The sequence below is a fragment of the Protopterus annectens genome, chromosome 7.part1 (genome assembly GCF_019279795.1).
Source record: "Protopterus annectens isolate FY-2018-M chromosome 7.part1, PAN1.0, whole genome shotgun sequence".
Taxonomy (NCBI): domain Eukaryota; kingdom Metazoa; phylum Chordata; order Ceratodontiformes; family Protopteridae; genus Protopterus; species Protopterus annectens.
Window position 1 is genome coordinate 273,455,500 of NC_056740.1, and position 25,000 is coordinate 273,480,499.

Genomic DNA, 25,000 nt, shown 5'->3' on the forward strand with positions numbered 1-25,000 from the left:
TTCCTGGTGTGTATATACAACTATATTAAATATATATCTATATATATATATATATATATATATATATATATATATATATATATATATATATATATATATCTACACTCAGGTCTAGGACTGACCAAAACAGGCGAGCACACTTTCGCGAAAGTGCATTTCCACCAAAAATGCACTTTCACTAAAGTAAGCTAAAAAAAAACCACATGAGAGAATGGCTGTTGCTGAGATCTTGGTACAGTAGGGTTAGGGAAAATTCATTTTTCCCGAATGCAGTGCGATCTCGGAGTGAGAATTTAAAAGGAGGGTGGTGAGCGGCAAAGACACCCACATGGGGGGGTGCAGGGCGGACTTGCTCCCCTGCATAGATGTGTTTACTGTTTTTTTTTAAATGTGTTTTGTTTTCTTTTTGCAGGCTTTCATGAAAGTTCTTTTTTGGTGAAAAAGCACTTTCCCAGAAGTGTGCTCAACAGTTTCAGTTTCTTTGAAACATGTAATTAGTCCTAGATCCATATATATATATATATATACATATATATATATATATATATATATATATATATATATATATATATATATATATATATATATACATATATATATATATATATTTATATATATATATATATATATATATATATATATATATATATATATATATATATATATATATATATATATATGTATATGTATATATATATATATATATATATATATATATATATATATATATATATAGATATATATATATATATATATATATATATATATATATATATATATATATATATATATATATATATATATATATATATCTATATATATATATATATCTAGATAGATAGATATGTGTGTAGGTACCCTGAAGAATGTTGAGTGTGTATTTGGTCAACAGCTGTTAGTCAGAAGCATATGACTGACTAAGCAGATGATCAACAAGTGTGCAGAATCGCACAATTCCTGGTGTTGAAGAATATGCCCTTACCCTGTGTTTGTTTGATATCAAAGTTAGTATATAAAATTAGCAGGGGGTGTTGTGGGGGTGCATCCCTCCACATGGGTGATACAGGAGGCATGGCACCTGTAAAAAAATATTTTAGTTTTTTAAAGTTTTTAATTTTGCATACACTGTGGCTGTCTCTCTGTGTATGCCTACATGTATATCAATGTCGGCATTTTCAATGTTTTGATGTAGAAGTTTTGCCAGTTGACATTAGGTGCATTCAATCATAACTACACCTTTATATATATTTATATGTATGTGTGTGTGTGTGTGTGTGTGTGTGTGTGTGTGTGTGTGTGTGTGTGTGTGTGTGTGTGTGTGTGTGTGTATGTGTGTGCGTGCATGTGTGTACATTTTTATATAGACACAGAGAGACAGAGAAAGCAGACAAATGTAGAAACACATGTAGATATACTTACATATAGTTAAATGTATTTTTACACACAATTCCCTGGATTCTCAAAATCTTGCATGGCGTGCATGATTAGTGTAAGAGGTAATGTTGGCAATATGGAAGCCGAGCGATCCATGTACATGCTCGTTTAACGTGCACGAGCGCTCTTGCACTAGTCCTGCACGTTCCCAGCCCCTGCATGCAAATTACCCCATAAATTGAAAACCGTGCAAATGAGGTAAATACTCTATCCAGGAAGATGGAATCAGGCTATGCAGGACTAGTGTTACCTGCAGAAATGTACTCGGTTAGTAACCGAGAACGGGTCTGCAAAATCCAAAACAGAGACATGACAGCTACAAATAAAGGCTGCGTATCATGGAGGAAGCATGCCAATGGCCAAGTATAAGGCCACTGGCATTACAAACAATACGAAAAGTAAAAAATACAACTTTTATTGTAGTTCTGCTGATCACAGCGGTTTAAGCATAGGGCAGCAGAGCACAAATGGGATTGGTGAGAAAATAAGAAAATAAATCTAAAACAAGCAGTCTAACTAAAATTTGTATTCTGCCATGCAAGTCAATAGCTGGCAAAACACAACCTGGCCAGTGAATAGTGGTTGCTAAAGGGGGAGGCACAGTGTGACACATATAACTATGCATTAACAAGCAATCCTATTAAAATGAGGTGAAGTATAGTGAATCCCAGTTTTCCCCAGCATGTGAGGCAGGTCCCAAAAGTGTAAGAGTATGCACAGCTGAGTGCAAGACTAGTAGGTAGGTGACATCATGGGTGGGTGTGTCAGGCATACTGTAAGCGGATTGGAGCCCTGTTGCTTGAGTATGCTCCTAGCTTAGCACAGCATAGCACAGCTAAGCTAGGGGGTGTGTCTAAACCTGCCAAGCACTCTTTACAAATTGTAAGTGGGTGTGTGCGCCGTGCACCCAGTTTTACAGGAAGTAAAAAGAATTTAAACCAGGAAACAGCAGCAGTGTGAACATCTGAGTACTCTGTGTGGTGCAGCCTCAGGCCCAAACAGCAGGGCAATGGGAAGGGAACACAGCAGTAGGAAGGTAATCAAGGAGAACTAGCTTATCTGGCAGGTGAAATGTATCAGAAGCAGCCAATTACACAGGCAGCAGCCCAGCCCAGAACACTACTATAAACTAAGCAAACCCCTTCCCCACTGGTTTTTCCCACACTCTACACCACTGGTGTATACAAGCAGGGAAATTTTAACAAACAAACCTACAAAATGAGAAGGGCTGCAGCAGGCAACATAGAACAACATGTGCAAGAGACTGAGGGTGGTGAGGATGTACATGCTGCTGAACAACACAGTGAGGAGACGGAGAAGAGTGTACAGACCCAGAGTAACCTACCAGAGACTATATGAGCTGCAGATAGTGGAGCGCTATAGGGTGAACAGAGACCTCCTACAGCAAGTAGTTGAGCTGTGCTGGCCCCACCTGACACACCAAACTGACCGAGGGGAACCCATCCCAGTGGATATCAAGGTTTGTGTAATCCTAGGCATACTAGCCATAGGTACCCCCCAAAGCACAACTCGGAATATCATGGGGATCTCACCGGCATCAGCATCCAGAGTATTCCACCAGTTCCTGGATGCCATGTCAGCACATGCTAGTGAGCATGTATATTTCCTCAACACTCATGAGGTGTTGACCAGCAATATATGTCTCTTCCACCAAATAGCAGAATACCCCTGGGGTAGTGGGTGCTATAGACCTCATGCACATATGTATCAAAGCACCACCCGTTGAGCAGGGTAGGGCCTGCATCAACAGCAGGGGCATCCCCTACATCAACTGCCAGGTCATATGTGATACCCAGGGCATTATAATGAATGTGTGTGCTGGCTGCCCTGGAAGCTATGACGATTCCCACATATGGCATCTGATGCAGCTGTACCAGAGATTTGCCAGTGGGGACATCTCCTACGGTCACCTAGTGGGGGATGCTGGGTACAGACTGGAGCCATGGATGACACCCATCAGAAATGCACATACACCTGAACCACAATGCCATAATGAGGCACACGCACAGGCCAGACATATAATGGAGCATGTGTTTTGGATGCTCAGGTCACAGTTCTGGTGTCTGGACACATCTAGTTGAGCCTTGCAGTATTCACCAGCTACATGTACCCAAATTGTTATGGTATGTGCTATGCTACACAATATGATCCTGCAGAAATAGCTGCAGCAGGAGCCGCATGAGGCAGGGACACACAGCCCCCCACAAATTTCAAGGCCTGCACAGGCACAGAGTGACCCAGAGGAGGAAGAACCTGAGCCTGCCCCAGTAGGCAGAAGGAGGTATGTCCAGTATGCCCTGGCCTTGGCAAAGAGGCAATTCATAGCACATGCACTGACACAGTAGGGTCCCAGGGAATGACACCTCTCTCCAACTCTCACATACAGTAAAAGGGATGCCAAACATGACACCACCTGTGCTCAACCATGTATAGGGAGTGTACTATGTGCATCTGACATAGGCAGCCCTCCAGCACCATCTGCAAGTCTGGCACACCCTCAAGGTAAGTCAATAAACCTACCAATTGTCAAATGGAGTAGAATGTGTTGTTACCTGTGGCTATGGTATGGATGTGAGCATGCAAGGGAATTGGGTGGCTGAATGTTATGGCAGCAGACAGTAGACACCCACAGTGGCACCCTGACATGTGTAACACATACTGGAGTCACCATAGTAGCCAGTACTACACAGGGTGATAAAAACAACTGCAGGAAATGTGCTGAGCGAAATGTGTGTCCATATGACCCACACATGCCAGTCAGGATGGTTCACATACACAACAGCAGTAGCAGCTAGTAGGACAGATGGAGACAAACCCAAACAGGTCTTGTGCCATGGCCCCAGAATGATGATTATGGTTAACCCCACCCCCAGGCCTACACAGACAGACCACAGCAGGGCAGGCAGTGGGATGTTAGGTCTGAGGGGTAGGATGTCAGACGATAATATGTAGGGCAACCAAAGCCATGATATCTAGTACACTGGTGTGCCTCTAGTCAGCATGATAGTTAGCAATACAGAATGAAATGGAGTACATGAGATACCAGTACAGTCATAGCAAATGTATACAAGTGTCACTTGTGCCCCCCATCCTACATAGCAATGTAACAATAGTCAGGTGTGCCCCCCACTCCCATGTAGACATGTAGAAACAGTCAGGTGTGCCCCCACCCCCAATCCAGCATAGAAATGTAGTAACAGTCAGGTGTGCCCCCCAATCCTGTGTAGAAATGTGGACACAGTCAGGTGTGTCCGCCACAATCCTATGTAGAAATGTAGTAACAGTCAGGTGTGTCCCCCCACAATCCTATGTAGAAATGTAGTAACAGACAGGCGTGCCCCCCCACTCATATGTGGACATGTAGAAACAGTCAGGTATGTCCCTTCCCTCAATCCAGTGTAGAAATGTCAGTCAAAAAACACTTTGAGGAAATAAGGCTGCAGGTTGTAGTTCGTAAAGATTTAATGAGGCACCAAAAAGTACATAAATGCTTTACACTCTCCACACTGCGTTTTCGTTTCCCTTTTGACTTCTTCAGACAACATACACTATCCTCAATACTAAGCACTTAAATACTCAAAATCCTATACCAATTATACAATTACACAATAAATCAATTAATTAAATACAAATGATTACTTTGGTCAATACAATGTTCAGACTGGCAAAGAAAAAGACATATTCAAAAAAACCCTTTTACCAACCTAATATGTCTTCATTTAAACAATGCTGACCAGCAACCCTATCAAAATAATACATAACTAAGTCTGTATGTACTACATTTCATACTACTAAGTCTTAAATAAAATTAAAAACAGCATAAAAGTTAAAAACTCCTATTAACATGTTAATGCATTAGCGCCATCAAGTGGAAGAAACCTAAAAACATATAATAATTTCATATATTTCAATAAATAAGTCAATAAATAACCTAACTAATAAAATAACACTCTATTTCACAATTAAAAAACTATATATCGAACATTTTGTAAAAGAAATTATTGGAAGTTAGATTTAAAAATGTTTATATTTAAAAAATGTCTGTATAAGAACCTTAATAAAATCAGGTATTATAATATAAACCACAAAATGATTTTTGTGGACAGGCTATTCAGATTAGAAAAATTTTGGAGGAAGAATGGATGAAATTTGGTGAGTTATCTGATCTGAGCCACCTTTTTGTGAAACCATTGAGATGTACTTATCGCAAAGGCAAAAACCTGAAATCCATTCTTGAAAGAAACAATGGATTGATTAGGAATAAGAGAACTAAAGTTGGGACTTATAAATGTGGAAAGTGTTCCCAATGCATGCATATTTGTGCAAAAAATGCAATTTATATTAAAAGTAGGGACATGCTAATTGAGAGTAAGAACTTTTCTAATTGTGATACAAACGGTATTATTTATATTGCCCTATGTAAAGTATGTGAGGCATTTTATGTTGGAAAATCTGAAAGAAAACTAAAAAACAGGATTTATGAACATTATTATGAAATTAGAACAAACAACTCTAAAAATGCACTGTATAGACATAAATTGGAGTGCCCTTCAGCTTCATATAACTTTTTTGTGCTGGAGGTAATAGAAAAGGACATCAGGGGAGGCCAATGGGAGACATCTATAAAGTATAAGGAATTATTATGGCAATTAAATTTAGAAGCAAATAAACTTCCTGGCCTGAACGATGTTATCTCTATAGCCCCAGTATTGAAAATGAGGGCGGCCAAGCTTTAGGGGTTTATATTATAATACCTGATTTTATTAAGGTTCTTATACAGACATTTTTTAAATATAAACATTTTTAAATCTAACTTCCAATAATTTATTTTACAAAATGTTCGATATATAGTTTTTAAATTGTGAAATAGAGTGTTATTTTATTAGTTAGGTTATTTATTGACTTATTTATTGAAATATATGAAATTATTATATGTTTTTAGGTTTCTTCCACTTGATGGCGCTAATGCATTAAAAATGTTAATAGGAGTTTTTAACTTTTATGCTGTTTTTAATTTTATTTAAGACTTAGTAGTATGAAATGTAGTACATACAGACTTTTAGTTATGTATTATTTTGATAGGGTTGCTGGTCAGCATTGTTTAAATGAAGACATATTAGGTTGGTAAAAGAGTTTTTTTTAATATGTCTTTTTCTTTGCCAGTCTGAACATTGTATTGACCAAAGTAATCATTTGTATTTAATTAATTGATTTATTGTGTAATTGTATAATTGGTATAGGATTTTGAGTATTTAAGTGCTTAGTATTGAGGATAGTGTATGTTGTCTGAAGAAGTCAAAAGGGAAACGAAAACGCAGTGTGGAGAGTGTAAAGCGTTTATGTACTTTTTGGTGCCTCATTAAATCTTTACGAACTACAACCTGCAGCCTTATTTCCTCAAAGTGTTTTTTGACTGAGGTTTGCTGTTTTCAACACTTGTTTCCGTATCTTTATCTCAGTGTAGAAATGTAGTAACAGTCAGGTGTGCCCCTCAATCCTGTGTATAAATGTAGAAACAGTCAGGTGTGTCCCCCCACAATCCTGTGTAGAAATGTAGTAACAGTCAGGTGTGCCCTCCACTCGTATGTGGACATGTAGAAACAGTCAGGTATGCCCCTTCCCTCAATCCAGTATAAAAATGTAGTAACAGTCAGGTGCGCCCTCCAATCCTATGTAGAAATGTAGTAACATGTATGAGTAGGTATAATACGAGTGGAGCAGATATGCCCAGAGGTGGCCAAGGTAGCAGGATAGGTTGTAGCATTTGCACAATATGCAGATCTGTGTGTGTTAGGATGGTGTGTGTATCATATTGTGTGAGAGTGGTCAGTATGTATGCATGTTGATGTAAGACCTGGTGGCTATTTCCCACTACTGATGATCACAGGGACAAGCCCTCACAACTGCAGTGCCAAAGACAACCCCCACTAGTATAACACTTACTAGCAGTAAGCCATTGTAAATGTATGGTGGTAATATGTGTCACCATCTGAAAGATTGACATGGCATAGCTGTTGGGCTAGATATACAAGCAGTACGCAGGGGAAAGTACCCCAGACATGCAGTATATATTGTGTCACTTTGAAATGGAGACACCCTTGGATTTGTACATACAGGTATGCATCACAGTAACTGATCCTGTAGTAGGGGATACCGGTGATGTCTCCCCGAACACTTGCAAATCACAAAGGAGGTGGGACTGATGTATTGGGAAACAGCTGATGTACCTGCACATGCCAACATAACTGAAATGCCCCATGCATATCTGTGTGCCAGATTCAAGTAGTGTCCATAGCACACATCAACAACTCACACAAACACCACCCACAGGTACCTCTCTGGTCATATCGCTGCTGTGGGGAATGGGTACAGTTTGACCCCACCTGTATATGGCAATAGTGGAAGAATGCAGCATGCAGTGTAGGTGTCCCGTGCAGGTGTGTCCCTAGCTGTACATAGCACCCTGCCAGCATCCACACCACATGATCAAGACTGATATAAGGTATTTGCATGAACACTTATCACACCTACCCTGTCACCCCAGGGGAATATACTGTATGGTGGTCTGAGACTGTAGGCCTGACAGAATGCAATGGCCTGCCACATGTGGGCTGCAGCAACACCTAATGCCCCACAGGCCTCTGCTAAAGGCCTGTGTCTCACACGTACTTCCAATGCATGTTATGTCATGGACACCCAAATAACATAACACACTCCACATAAGCCATATGCAAGTCCATGTGGACAAACCACACTAACAAGTCAACCATGTCCCACTGCATGAACTGTGGACCAACACTAACACACACCTGTGATGGGGTGATGCCCTTAGGGAAAGTATCAGAGAATGTATGCATAATGTATGGAAGAGGTTAGAATAATGGGGGGGGGGTGGGAGCATGGGCAGCATGGAATGTGCAGGGTCCGACACCAAACTGTGTGCACACACTATCCCTGGATGCAAACACATAAATGGGTGGCTACACACTTGCCCATACACCACAATAGGGTTAATGTCCTGACCCATGACCCCTGCCTCTGGGTAACCTGTGTGAATCTGTACAGCTGTGAGGCATTGCCACAGCAAGATAAGCCCATACTGTCATTTCAATGGGTGTACAAGTATGGGATCCTCTGCCAGCACTGTACCAAAGTGCTGAACCGGATACACAGACAAAGCAGCAAGTGTCTGCAGCTCCCCCTCCAGAATGGCATAACTTCCCATGAATACATAGGTGTCTGCCCACAATACCGGATACAGCTGCAGTCACCCTTGTCCCTCAAGATATCACTGTGAGCAAGAATGTCCACCTGACAGTACATGAAGACAGAAAACATCACTGTGTATAACAATACACATGTCTGAATATCTCTGCTAACAGCAGTACCATGCAGCTGAAGCAGCACAGACACAATCACCTACAGTAGACACTATCCCCTGTACAGTTTGTCCCCATATTGCCAAATGATCGGCGGATACCCTGCAGAAACACTTTGCTACCTGTAGCTGTACAACACAAAGGTCTGCACTGGAGTACAAACTACCTGGAATTGATCGACACATTCTATACAGAAGGGCATACTGGGCATGCTCACATACAGAGGAATGAAGGCAATGTCAGTCAACAACATACTGAAAGGTCATACTGGGCATGCTCACACACTTAAACAAATGAAGCCCATGTCTGCAAATAACAGTTTACCAGATATATCTGGCAGTCGTAGATGTTGGTGCAGACACTCCTCAGTAAGTACCACTCATGCTTTGCACACACAGTGGATAGGAATACAGGCATATATCCAAGGACAATACACTATAATAAGCCAAATGTAGATGTACATAGATGTGTGGAAGAGAGTGACTGTGACAAGGAGCCAACCATTATGAGGTTTATCCCACCCAACCAAATGGCTAGAACCACATGGGACTCAGATGTCACTGACTGTAGACATTAGCCACCAGTATCTGTCAGCATTACGGACTATGTGGTGCAAGTGCTAACTGTGCAACATGACTGTACAAGGAAGTAGTCATCTAGCAGCTGTATACACGTACCTCTGGAATATAACCCTGCATAGGTTCATAGGTTCATAGGTTCATAGGTTCATACTAGGCTATCTGCCCGAGGGCATTTACAAGCCTAGCCCATAGTTTTGTGGCTTACGCCACCCCTTTAGTATGGGGAACTATACCCATTATTTTGCTGTGCCTCTGTCTAGTAGTGACACTGAGGTAATCCCTGGGGTATATCTGCGATCTCCCATCCATTGGTCAAGATTTCTCTTGAACAAGGCCAGCGAGGTGCTCTGCCTCACATATACCGGGATTTTGTTCCACAGCATAGGGAGTCTTTGGGTGATGAATCTATCCCTCCAGCACGTCCTATTAATAGTCGTGTCGAGGTTTAAGTCTCCCGCCCTTGTGGCTCTGACGGATCTAGATTTTTTGAGGTGAAGCATATTCATCAAATCTGGGTTTGACATGGCCTTGTATGTCAGGCAAAGGTCACCTCTGAGCAAGCGGTAAGCGACTGAATAGAGCTGGAGTTCTTTCAGTCGGGCAGCATAGGACAGATTTTTGAGACCCTTTATCCTTTTGGTGAGGAACTTTTGTGGCCTCTCCAGCTGCTGCAAGTCTCGGGTCAGATACATTCCGAATGGGGCATTGTACTCAATCATTGGTCTGATGAGTGATGAGTATAGGGAGACTATGACCTCCCTTGATCTAGATGTGAATCCCTTCATGATAAGGTAGCTACATGGGTGTCGAATGACAGGCTACTGTCAACCTGGGTCCCCAGGTCCCTGATAACTTCTTCTGTGCTCAGTGGGTTGCCACCTATATGGTAGCTAGGGGTAACCTTGTTTTTCCCGAAGGGTATGACTATGCATTTTTTGGCATTTAACTTTAGGCCATGGCTCTGGCACCAGTTATCCGTTTCTGTGAGACCCTTCTGAAGGATATCTGTGTCAGATGTGTTTTCGACTATGGCGCCCAGTTTGCAGTCATCTGCAAACTTTGTCAGCCATAACCCTCCTGTGTTTGCTTGTACTGCGGAAAAGTAGATGCCAAACAAGAGTGGGCCCAGGACTGAGCCCTGTGGGACACCACTTGTGACAGGCTTTGAGTCTGACATGGCGACAGCAACTCTGACCCTGTGGGTTCTGTCACTCAGCCAGTTTGCAACCCATCTTGTGATGTATGGGTTAACATTTAAGCTGATGACTTTTTCAATGATACCCGAGTGGGGTATTGTATCGAAGGCCTTCGCCAGATCGAGGTAGGCTGTATGGACTGCCTTTCCCTCATCAATGGCTTTGGTGACTGTTTCAAAAAAGTCAACCAAGTTTAAAAGGCATGATCTGCCTTTGACAAAGCCAAACTGGGTTGGATCCAAAGTCTGCAAATTCCCTATGTCTTTATTTATGAGGTCCATTATGATCCTCTCCATGGCTTTGCAGATAAGGCTTGTCAAGCTAATGGGCCGGTAATTTCCAGGGTCGGTGGAGGCACCACCTTTGTGAAGTGGGACCACAGTTGCAGTGCGCCACTCCCTGGGTACGTATCCAGAGGTGAGACTATGATTAAACAGCCGTCCTAGCTGTGGGTTTAATTCCTCGTTGAGTTCATGGAGCACACAGCCGGGGACACCATCAGGTCCCATGGATGCTGTGTTTTGTGCTTTGGAGAGAGCAGTTCTCACTTGGGCATTAGAGATGTTTGGGGGGCTGCAGTCGTTTGGTATAGATATCTCTCCTTTTGGGGGGGAGGGGGGTGAGAAGTTTGCACTGAACCTGTCAGCCAGTATGTTGGCAATGTCTGTAGGATCAGTAATCTTCACATCATTTTGAACTAGTTCTGAGCATATCTGGGAGTTTCCTCCCAGGTTTCTAACATAGCTAAAGAAGGCCTTATGATTGTCTTTTGAGTCTTTAGCTATTTTTCTCTCAAAATTTGCTTTGGATGATTTTATGAGAGCTCTTAGATTTTTACTTATAGTGATCAAATGTGTCTTACCTTTTAAGGATTTTGCTCTATCTTGTAGTAGCTTCCTCCTTTTGTTGTAGAGTTTGTATATGGCTGGGGTCCACCAGACTGGACGCTTGCCTTTGGTACAAAGAGTCTTTGTTTTGCTTGGGATTGCCTTATCCATGCAGTCCTGCAGGTGCTGGTAGAAGGCATTTGTAAGTGATTCAGTGGCTTGAGTACTGTTTTCCGCCGGCTCGGGGGCCTTAAAGGAGACCACACTAGTCTTTAGAAGTGTGAAGTCGGCTTTCGAGAAGTTCTTTACTGTGGTCGTTTTTATTTCAGGTGGGGGTGGGATGAGGACCTCCAGTGAGATTAGTTTGTGATCTGATCTCACCAGTGAGGGGTATACTTCCGGTGTTGAACATTGTGCTCCCATGTTCGTGATGATGAGATCAAGTATGTTTTCTCCTCTTGTGGGGATGGTGACTAGTTGTTCCATGGCATTTGAGTTTATGAATTCCAGGAACTTTTGGGCTAGGGTGTTTGGGCTTGAGTAGTGTTCCCAGTCTATATTAGGGTAATTGAAGTCACCTAGTATGATGGTGTTTGGTGATACATTTATCCCTCCAGTGTTTTCAGGAAGGCCATGTGAGGTTCCTGAGTTTGTGAGGGTGGCCTGTAACATGTTACAATTTGCAGAGCAGTCTTGCCTATGGTTAATTGCACCTGGATGGTCTCCGATGCATCGTGCGTTGCCACCAGTCTTGAGGTGTGGGTGTCCTTGATGAATATGGATACCCCTCCTTTCTTGGTATTGTCCGGATTTTGGGGCGGAACGCATGATATGAGGTAAAACCTGATAGTGCTGGGGTGCTCTCAGGAGCCTTGAACCAGGTTTCTGTCACAGCACAGACATCGATGTTCTCCATACTGAGAAGGGCCTCGAGTGCATGCATTTTGAGATTTAGACTTCTGGCATTGAGCAGCATTACCCTTAGTTTTTTCCTTTTTGTGTTCTAGGGTGGTAGGTTTAGAATTTGAGCCTTGCCTAAAAAGGCACTATGGGGGTGGCAAGAGCCTTTGCCAATATCCGAATCCCAGGGTGACAGGTGCAATCCGTCCCTTGCGAAGCAGCGTGGCTTGTCCAGCATGTCATCCAAGGCAGACAGACATTGAATCCCCTTTGAATGACACCAGAGTTTAAGCCAATTGTTAAAGCTGATCATCTTATCTCTGTATTGTGGCATCATTCTTGGTGAAGGTAGGATACTGCTCAAGGTCAGGGTCATACCTGCCTGGGCTACATAATCAGAGAGCTCCTCAATGTCTCTTTTCATGTAGTCCAAGGAGGTACGTCTCAGGTTGTTTACACCAGCGTGGACAATGACTGAGTCGTATTTGTACCTGCTGTTGAGAGACCTGAGTGCTTGCGTTATGTGGCGGATTCTAGCGCCCGACAGGCAGCTTACTGTAACTCTCTCCTTACTCAGTCTGGTGAGCGGGATGTCAGTGTGTCTGACTATGGAGTCACCAATGACTAGTGTGTCTGGCATTGTGTTTGGCCTTAAGGGCTGTGACTGTTTGACACTCTGACTGTGAGGTCTATGTGTTGCAGGTGTTGTGTTCTGAGGTGGTGGTTGTTTGGGTGTCTGCTTTGGTGGCCTCTGCTGTTTTGGTAGATTTTTGATCAGAGCCTCCGAGTATGTCTTTGTGTGTTCATGTGTATGATTTGAGGTTGTGATGGTACTATGTGAGACTGGGTCTATAGTGTGTGTGGTTACCTTCTCCTCCTGACTGGTCTTGCCAGTCCTATGTTGAGAGAGCTCAGCCTCCAGTTTGGCCGTATAGTTGCATCTCTCGCATGTATTTGTGTTTTGTGGGAGGAGGAGAGGGTTGTCTGTGTACATGAGGCAATTGTAACATTGCCTCAATATTCCCAGGTTCACCAGCTGAGCAGGAGAGGACACTAGCAACTGATCCCTCGACATGCTAGAAGGAATAGACAAATAAACTTTAAAAGAGATTCCGGGGGATGTGGGTGACCGAGAAATGGGGGGTTGCCTTTTTGGGGTACTATTTATGACAAGAGTGCTGTATCAAGGTATTAAGTACTGTAGGAGCAAGTGCTAGGTTTAACAGATAGAGAATAGTCTACTTGGAGTCAAGTAGAGATGATCTTTTTAGTTTTAGGATATGCTGATTAGAACAGTAGTATAGTTCGAGGAAGGTAGTTTTAAGGGAAAATTTGAAGAGTGGACTTTAGGTAGCCCGAATAGTTTAAACCTGTTTAACCGGCGCTGCCCTAGTGTGCAACAGTGGCAACTCAGCTAATTCAGCTAAACGCGCTTTATAGCAGGGGGCTGGAAAAGACAGGAAATGACCCAAAATGGCCAATAGACTACAAGTTACTGCCTTAAACCACTCTTCTAAGGACAAACAGGCAGCTCAGTACTCCCCACTCTCACTGGTGAGTAAAGAAACTTCCCCCTGACCAAACAAGGAAAATGGAGAAACACAGGAACCAAGACAAAGCCCAGGGATCAGCAAAATCTGGTCTCTGGAACACTAGTTAGGAAAGTATGGAAAACAAGGATATTTTTTGTTTTTTCAAGTTTTTTTTACAGAAAAGCAGAAAACACAATAAATGCTAAGATTTTCGACTAAATGCTATCAAAAGCTAGTACACTTGAGTGTATTAGCCTGTAGTTTAAATTTTAGGCAAAACTTAAACTAGCAAGTGCAGTAAACAGTTTTAGCTTATAAACACAGTAAAAACAGTGCAAACTTTGATAAAACAAGCAGAAACAGTAGTCGAAAGGCACAAAAAGTCGAAAAAGCCAAGAAAAATACTTAAAATCTGGAAAGGTAGTCTTTTCTGGTCTCTGCTGCTAGAGGAACACTGCTGGCCACCACGAGGAGCTGTGCTGAGTTCTCAATAGCTGGAAAAGCCCGCCAAAACGCGCTTTATAGCAGGGGGCTGGAAAATACAGGAAATGACCCAAAATGGCCAATAGACTACAAGTTACTGCCTTAAACCACTCCTCTAAGGACAAACAGGCAGCTCAGTACTCCCCACTCTCACTGGTGAGTAATGCATGTGCTCACATGTGGTGTGTCAACCTCTAGATGAATAGACTATGGCCCATGCACACACACTGCCCTCCCCATAGCCCTACTATGACAATCCTGCTGAGATCATCCACTTTGAAATACACCCTTGGGAAAAGTGTAGCCCAGTAATCTCCATAGCGCATCCTGTAACAGCGTATTGTTGTAGTGTGATAAAGTAGCTAGGTAGGTGTTTTAACCCCAGACGTGGCAACTATGTGTGTGTGTGTGTGTGTGTGTGTGTGTGTGTGTGTGTGTGTGTGTGTGTGTGTGTGTGTGTGTGTGTGTGGTGTGTGTTAGTATGCATATCTGTCTGTGTAGAAAGTAATGATTTTTAAGGTAGTCACATTCCTTGCAATTCCTATACTCGACTTTGGCAAGGTTGCTGATGTCACCCACCTAGAAATACACCTCTGGGAAAGTTGTAGCCCAGTAATCTCTGTAGCACGTCCTGTAACTGCGCACTGCTGTAGTGTGATAAAGTAGTTAGGTAGGTGTTCTAACCCTAGATGGGGAAACTGTGTGTGTTTGTGTGTCTGTCTGTGTAAAGAGCAATGCTTTTTAGGGTAGCCACATTCCTTACAATTCCTATACTCGACTTTGGCAAGGCTGCTGATGTCACCCACCTGGAAATGCACCTCTGAGAAGATTGTACCCCAGTAATCTCTGTAGTGCATCCTGTAACTGTGTACTGCTATAGTGTGCTAAATTAACTAGGTAGGTGTTCTAACCCCAGATGTGGCAACTGTGTGTGTGCGTGTGTCTGTCTGTGTAGAGAGCAATGCTTTTTAGGGTAGCCACACACCTTACAATTCCTATACTCGACTTTGGCAAGCCTGCTGATGTCACCCAATTAGAAATACACCTCTGGGAAGGTTATAGCCCAGTAATCTCTGTAGCACGTCCTGTAACTGCATACTGCTGTAGTGTGATAAAATAGCTAGGTAGGTGTTTTAACCCCAGAGGTGGTTAGTGTGCATGTCTGTCTGTGTAGAGAGCAATGCTTTTTAGTATAGCCACACTCCTTACAATTCCTATACTCGATATTGGCAAGGCTGCTGATGTCATCCACCTAGAAATACACCTCTGGGAAGGTAGTAGCCCAGTAATCTCTGTAGTGCGCTCTGTAACTGCATCCTGCTAGACTATGATTTTGAACTGTGGTAGGGTTCAATCCCCACCCATGGCAGTTCTGGATGTTTTGTGTGTATCACTGTCTGTATATGGAACAATGCATTTTAAGGTAGTCACCCACAGTACATTTCAAATGGCCTACTTTGGCAATCCTGTTGATGTCATTCATTGTGAAATACACCTTTGGGGAAGGAGTATTTCAGTAATGTGCATGGCGTGTACTATAACTGTGTAGTATTGTGGTGTAATAAACTTGTTAGGTAGGGGTTCTACTCCCAAACATGACAGGTGTGTGTGTGTGTGTGTGTGTGTGTGTGTGTGTGTGTGTGTGTGTGTGTGTGTGTGTGTGTGTGTGTGTGTGTGTGTTTGTATCTTGTGTAGAAGTAGTTGTGAGCGCCTGACACCTGTGGCCAATGTGGAGCAGGTTTTGCATACTTCTTATATGGTGGCCCTACTATATAGCACAATGTCCACCGTACAGGAATAACAGATGTGAAATAGCTAAGAGACTGGGGTGCAAAGCCTTACTCATACATGTGATATCAAGGTCAGGCAATCAAATTTAGCAACCCCAGTATTACGCAGAGCACACTCTCAACCCATATCTCATACACAGAAACATGTATAGGCAACAGCCAATATGTGGGTAGTACACTGCATATTGGCCACTGATAGTAACTATGGAGTGATAGCAGTGGGCTACAGAGGGCACGTCACCCTGTCCATCTGTCCAATATACATGTACATGCTGACAGTGCACCTTCCCCATGTTTCCCAATGGACACCTGCACCATCTGTGGTGCCATCATGTGTCCCACAATGGATATACCATGCCTGACAACATGCCCTGTATGAACAGATGCCACTGACACCAGGGAATGATGTTAGCATGCTATCAATGTAGGTGCAGAGTAAACCTAGTGCCCATTACCTGTCCCCACCACAGGGGGCAAGACTGGCACATATGAAGGTAATCTGTGTTCACAACGTGGGCCAGACACCCCAGGTGCAGTTCCACATGTCAATGTACAGGCATGGGCGTGGTGTGCACATCCCAGACACCGTCCATGTCATGGACTAAGGAACACATACATGGCAAGCAATGCACAGCATTGGCCACACACAATAGTCACCCAGGTGATTGGATGGGGGATACAATACCCACCTGTGTGGGCAAGTGCAGAAACTGCAGCCCTGAGACATAATGCAGACCATTGTTATGTGGCCTGATGCCAAAGTATGCCCATTGCCTACCCTTGTATAGCCTGCGGCCACAGTTGACCACCACACACCCGTGCAGACATGCACCCATGCATGTTAGTATTGGCACCCTGTGTGTTTGTCTGTGTGTTGTATGGTGAGTATGTTCACATCCACACTCACTACAACCCCCATGGGCATACTGAAGCATGCTCTCTGATGTCAGACAACTCCTCATACCCTTTGCCCATACAACCTCCATATGACCCATGTGGTCCATGTGATGCCTGCACAGTGATATGTTGTGTCAATCCTGCTACTGATGAGTTGTACTCCTGGCCCTGCCAAGTGTGTTGATGTGTGCGTGTCCCTGTGATAGTGTGGCTGTGTTGCCGCTGGCACCTGTTCATGCGGACAGGCATATGTACATCACTTACCGTATAGCTACCGTATCCCTGTTGCAGATGTCACTCACCATCACAGATATGTTCCGAGGGCTCCACAACAGGTAACCCATGTGGTGCATCCAATAACTGCATCAAACTGTGATAGCAGTACATAGTTGTCAGGGGTTTGATACCCTGTGCTCGTAGGTGTGTGACACAAACAAGCTGTGGTTTTACTCCCCCACCCCTCCCTGGCATGTCTTTGCCTCTGTCTGCCTCTCCCACTCTCTCTCTGGTGGATGTGGAGACCTACACCTGCTTTGCTTAGGCAGCAGCATGTGTATTTTAAATTATGCTCATGATCAGCTGATGGCCCCTGCTTGAATCGTAGCCCTCCCCTAGCTGATTGCATGTGGAACAGCTGTGGTAACATTCCCATAGCCAATTGCATGGAAACACACTCCGATATCTAGGAACATCATGTTGGTGTTGTCATTCACTGTGAGCAAGAACTAGATCTGTTGATTGGCAAACAGCATCTGAGATGGATTGGGAATTTACCTCTAACAACAGACACTATGGAAAAAGGTCAACAGACAGGAGGGGGATGTGCCTGACCTGCCTACAGACTGTAAGTGCTTCTATACTGCATGTGGCGTACTGTTGGTTTAACAGTGTGTGTGTGGATATGTCTTTCCAACATGTCTCCAAACCTGCCATGTCACTTCCATGTTTATGTGGAATTCCCATTTGCAGGGTCATCTGCAGACTGGGCAGTGTGTTGTGCCTTTGGTTTCATGTGTTACCAATGGAGGATCTATCTGTGGACTGCAGACGATAGTGTGAGGATTGCAGTCTGTAGATGGTGAAAGCCATGACAGTTATTGGCTTCTTATCCCTTATAGGACATATGTTGCCACAAACCCTGTTACAACAGTAAATGTATGAGGCTATCACAGCAACATGTCAGTATTGGCCCTGTGTATGTGCTGCCAGCCACAACTCTGACAACCTGTGTACATATGTCATGCATGATGTGATGCGTATGTGCTGTACACCATAATTAGTGTCATCATATCCGCTAACAAGCCAGTGAGATATCAGACCACTTCACATATTATGTACAGTATGGGTTATATTTGATGACATAACCTGGACATTCTGTGGATGTTTGTACAGTCCTACATGTGTGTGGGCATCAGTGTTACAGACAGCAGGTAGCAATACCTCTTATAGTTGAACTGGCACACTCAGGGCAGCTACATATTTGTAGGAGGTTCAGGAACTACAGACAGAGTGGGAGTAGAGTTGTGCTATGCTTTGTATAGTACTGGTGTTACAGGGTGTCTGTATACATACTACTTTACCTTGGAATGCAGTATGTCTGCATAGCTCTCAAGTGTGGGCCTATCCTCTTGGTGGTCAGAGATATGCCTATCATGTGTTGTCTGTCCACACACAGGTCCTATGTCAGATATTCCACTGGCAGTGTGTGTGTTGTGTGCTATCAGTACATGACCTACATATCAAGCTTTGCACATATGACATGCTGTGGGGGGATGTTCCGTAGTGGGCTGTGAGTATTTCACACTGCCATTGTTGCCATCAGTCCACTTCTGTTGTATCCTCCAGACATATGGTGGGGCTGGGGCCATATATGTGTGGGCATCACCTACACAATACATATGTGCTCTTATGCACTCCAGAGGCCTGTGTATGTACCAGTGGTATATGGCCCTGTATTACTGAGTCTGGGGGGAGGGCACCATAAATGACCTAAGCTGTTAAATATGTGGGGACATCAGGGGTGAGCTGCCTTAAGGTATCTGGATGTAAAGTGCTGTATACTTCACTTATATTTACATCACATATATTCGGTTACTGCAAGCCTACTGCCTCCTGCCAGACAGACTGTTCTGTTTGTCAGTGTGCATGTGATGGTGTCAGTTATGCCTTGTTATGTCACAGTTATAACCCATTTGGTCACATGTCATCTTTACCACCCACTGCTGTTGTACAGAGTGTAGACAGAGGCTGCTGAACTATACACCTGCATTTCATACTATTGATCATTTGGTATCCTGTGGCTCAGTCTGTCCTCACTATTGTACAATTTTAAGGGCTTGGCCTGGACAGCAACAGTTGTGAACCTTTCCAGACTACCATATTAGTATACCTGTTTCACGGTTGCATTCCTCTGTTTATATGGATGCCAGTGTCTGAACGACTATATGGCATTGCATGTAGAACTGTAATAGTACACAATGAAAGGTATTCCATGTCGGTAAACCTGTGTGAGGTGTTTTCCCTATGACCTCTCTGTGGGTATATGTTGCAGGCAACTATTGTCATTTGGCACAGCAAAACAACAGGAGTCAGCACAGGATCCAAAAGCAGCTTTATTTTCTGTCTCTCACTCTAGCGCCCCGGCCACAGTAAGCCTTCAAGGAGTAACTATTGTCATTTGTATGGGTGACCCATACAGTATCCAGTTGTTCAGGAGTTAACTGTAGGCATAGTGGCTGTTCCATATTGTGTGCACCTTCTACATATGTATCTTACTGTATAGATATATATATATATATATATATATATATATATATCTGTGTGTGTGTATGTGTAGTCACATGTAAATCCATACACATATATATATATATATATATATATATATATATATATATATGTATATATATATATATATATATATATATATATATATATGTATGTACATATGTATATATGTATCTGCATATCTGTGTCGGTGTATCTGTTTCCTGGGGATGTTGATGGCTACCACATTTTACATCACCTATGGGAGGCAGACTGTACTGCATGCTATGTCAACTCAACTTTACCAGCCTGACATCATACAGGTGGGATGTTGTACTGCTAATTTCCTGTGCCCATGTCATGTCAGGTCCTGGTTATGGGATCTGCAACACTTTGTAGTGTATTGCGGGGTGGATGTGTTTGGCCATGGGGAGGGGGTGCCTAATTGTACAAGACATATAGTGTGTGGGGCCTCTCAACCCCAGTAACGGTGCATGTGGACATATGTGTTTTTGTTAATCTGCCATCGCTCTCTACAGATGTATGGTCATATATACCTATATAGATATATATATCTGCTGACATATATATAACTATGCCCGTATATGCCTACATAGATGTATATCTGCATACACATATATAACTTGCTGTGTATATGTAGACATATAGGTGTAGACACATATATGTGTTGATGTAGGCATTAGTATGTATATATAATCCACAAAAACGGCACTCTGAGGCAAAATACACACAAATAATCCAAAAAAAATTCCCAGGCCAGGAGATTCTGGACAGTTCCAAATACGTTTAATAGCAGGTAACACAGTAAAGTAAGACCATAAAATGCTGGTAAACACTCATGAGCATTTTTCGTCACTCAGTACATGACTTCATCAGATGCGGAACTGGAATTAAATAAATTAAAATATCCTTAAATAAACTGCATAATCATGTTAAAAACATATCCTGTCAGTAAAATTCCATTAAAACCATTTGAAACTAAAAACATTCGTACTTTCAGTAAAAGTTAATACAATATAAAACTATGAATATCTAAATTCAAACATAATTTTAAAATGTAATTTAATAAAAAAATACATAAACAATGTAAACACTCCATCTAGTGGCAAAAAATGACAATGTACCTAATTCATAAAAACATTTTAAAACTCGTGTGCAAAAGACCCTTTATCAAATAATGTAAAGTATATAAAATGTATACACTCTGATGGAACTGCTTCAAGATTACTTAAAAAACCTTATAGCTTAGCAGCTCTCATTTTTAATAGGGATGTAATGGAAAGATTATCATTTAAACCAGGAGGGGATGATGCTTCTAAAGTCAGTTGCCACTATAATTCTTTATATTCAATTTTCTCTTCCCTTAGACTCCCTTTAATTTCTTTCGTAACTCCCTCTAATATGAAGAAAGAAAATTTAGCTTGGGAACACTCCAAAGTGTGCTTATACAAAACATTCATTTCTTTTTTATTTTGGACATCATATAAATGTTCATAAATTCTTCTCTTGAGCTTCCACTCAGTCTTGCCAATGTAAAAAGAATCACAATATCCACACAAGGCAAGGTAAATGAATCCATATGACTCACAATTAAAATATCCTTTACTATATATTTTTTTATTTCTACTAGCCAAGAAAATGTCATCTCTATTAATAATATACTTACACTGGACACAACGTCCACATTTATATGTCCCTACCTTCTGTCTATTTGTGTTATGTTCCCCCATTCTCAAGCAAACACTTCAGACTTATAGAGTTTGTATACACAAATTTAAGGTCTTGGGGGGTAAACCTTTGAGGTCAGAGAATCCCATTAAGTTTTTCCATTCCTTTTCAATAATTCTCCTAGTAACTTTAGAACTTGCATTAAATTCTAAAATCATAGCCTTATTGAAATCATAAGCGCCATTATGATTGTTACAACTAACACTCTGGCCATTATTATTATCTGTGCCAATCATCTCTCCTAGGATGGGTTTGAATTTTTCTTTTCTTCCTATGCTAACCTCTTTCCTTACTTCACTTAACATTTCCAAGGGGTAACCCCTGTCACTGAACAAATTAACAAGGAAATCCATTTCTCATTCAAATTCTCCATCTTCTGACATCATGCAACTTGCGCTTATAAACTGTCCTTTAACAATATTTTTCTTATAGTGAAAAGGGTGGGCAGTATTGAAGTGCAAAAAAGAGTTAGAATAAGTGGATTTCCTAAAAATTTTGGAATGAAAACCTCCGTCCTTCTTATAAACCTCAATATCCAAGTATTGTAGTCTGCCTTGACACAAATTCCAAGTAAAATCCAAAAAAGCCACAGAGTTCTTACGAAAATCTAAAAATTCATTAATTAAATTAACTTGACCCACCCAAAAGATGCATGTATCATCCAAAAAACACTTATATAATTACCAGGAGTCTTTGTAAATATAACTCAATACATACTTTTCTTCCCATTTAGCCAAGATGAGGTTGGCGTATGTGGGGGCGCAAGCAGCCCCCATCGCTACACCCTTAGTCTGATGGTAAAATTTGCCTTTAAAAAACAGTTATATTTTAAAACCAACTCCATCAAACTTAAACACACCAAACTCTCATTTTATTTTATTTCACTGTTCTCAAATAATATCTCCTCTAAAGGTTGTAACCCTTCTGCATGGGGAATACTTGTAAATAGGTCAACTACATCAATAGTTATAAAAGTAATAGCATCACTATCATTTTCTTTATTTATTTCTCTGAGTAGGTCCCATGAATTTCTTAAGATATTTTTCCTCTTAAGCCAAAGTTCTTTTAAATTACCATCTACATATTTGGCTAAGGGTAGAGTCTTAAAACCGTCCACATAATCAATTAATCTAAGAGGGGATTCCAACTCATTCTTATGAGTTTTCGGAATACCGAAATTGGTAGGAATTCTTGCCTTATCTACCACCAAATAATTAAACACCTTTTGGTCAATCAGACCCTCCAACAAAAAGTCATTAAGGGCTAAATCTATTCTGCTATTCTTAACCCCAGTAATGGTGCACGTGGACATATGTGTGTTTGTTAATCTGCTAGTGCTCTCTACAGATGTATGGCCATGTATACCGATATAGATATATATATCTGCTGACATATATACAACTATGTCCGTATATACCTACATAGATATATATCTGCATACACATATGTAACTTGCTGTGTATATGTAGACATATAGGTGTAGACACATATATGTGCGATGTAGGCATTAGCATGTATATATGTTCATATATAGTAATATATATGTATATAGTGTTAGAAAGCTATACACACACACACACACATATATATATATATATATATATATATATATATATATATATATATATACATATATAGATATGTTGTATCAGTGTAGATATTAATATATTTACACACAGATACATCTAGATGATGGTATACATTCTCTGTACAGTTGCATGACTGGACTGGATGATATGTTTTAGATATTGCCCTGACTTTATACAGTTGCAGTGGCTTACTGTTAGACCATTGTAGCTGTGTTGCAGATGGTCCTGGGGTCAAGAACTGCATGTGCTGGATACTGCATTGCACAGCATATCTGTTATGGCTTTAGTGGGGGGGAGGCATAGCAGTCATCACCAGGTACCCCTTATTTGAGCCGCCACCCCCCATTAACTGTGCATAAGGACAGTTATTTTGTGGTGGATGTTCCGGTTGTTATTCCTATTTGGTGCTGCAATTCACATATCTATCTGTATATATATATCTATATATATATATATATATATATATATATATATATATACATATTTATCCATCTACCTATATACCAGTGATGTGATATGATGTATGTGTGAGTCATACATTTATATGTACCCGTGTATCTCTCTACATTTACAGATCTATAACTGTCCATATGTCCATGCATGATTGGCTCACAATATTGGCCTGTCCCACATTCATCTGGCTAATAGACGTGGATGATGTCAGGCATGTGGTCAGTCAGGAATGCCGATACATTACAGTTGCAGACATCATGTTGTTCAGATTATGTGTATTACAACAGATCACTGTCTAACTAGCAACGTTATACATGTATATGAACAATATGTCACATTTATCCCAATTTGTACCCCATGTTTGTCACACTGTGTCCAGAATGTTTGCAATAAAAGGCTGATTGTTATGATATTAGTGCAATTCCCCTTATGCAGATTGACTGTGCTGCATGATATATCTGGGAATACATGGGAAGAATGTATATCCGACATGGTGTAGTGTTAATTCACTATGATTGTGGTATGCAGGGTCCTGGGTTCGGGCTGTGCAGTGGCTGTCAATTATGTTGCAGGGTTGAACAAGGGCGGTGGGATACAGGGTGATTAAGGCACTTGTAAGCAGTTGTGAGTGTGTTTGCACAATGGTAAGCAATGCCAACTGCAGGTAACATCCAGTTACACCAGGTTAACCTCGAAATTACATACTTTGTGTACGCAGTGCTCATCGTCACACAAACACAAACCTCTGGTTACATATGCCTACAGATAGTTTGCGTCAGATTTGCTGAGCCTGTAAACGTAAACTCACTTACTAGTGCTGACATATGCTTACAACAGCTTATTGCTGCTTAACCTAACTACTGCTTTATGCATTATGAAACTGGCACCTCACATTTGCATTTCCTGCAGTACTCCTGTTTATATATATATATATATATATATATATATATATATATATATATATATATATATATATATGTGTTATTCCGTGGGTTATGCAACATACATATTACCCATAATGTGGTTTGCCATGTAAAATGGTATGTCCCAGTACCTTCCCTGTGTGCCCCCCTCCTTTCTCGCTGACATCCACAGGCCGGTCCAATTAGAATGGGTTCATCCAACCCCGGCATGCCTTGGTCCATAATGCCGTACCCATCATTCCCTACCCCCTTGTTCCCCCTCGACATCAGTCATCCTTCCTACAGGTTCCAGCTGAATCTAACCACAACACTACACATTGCCCACTCTCCACTTCTCGGGACCCTTCACGTGTGTTGTCCCAACCCATGGATCTTCAGGCTTCTCACACATTTAGTCCGCGAACATACGTTACCGTCTTTGCTTACCTTTAAGGCATGGTATGTTACCCCGAGGATAATTTTTAGCAGAAGTTTGGAGTTGTC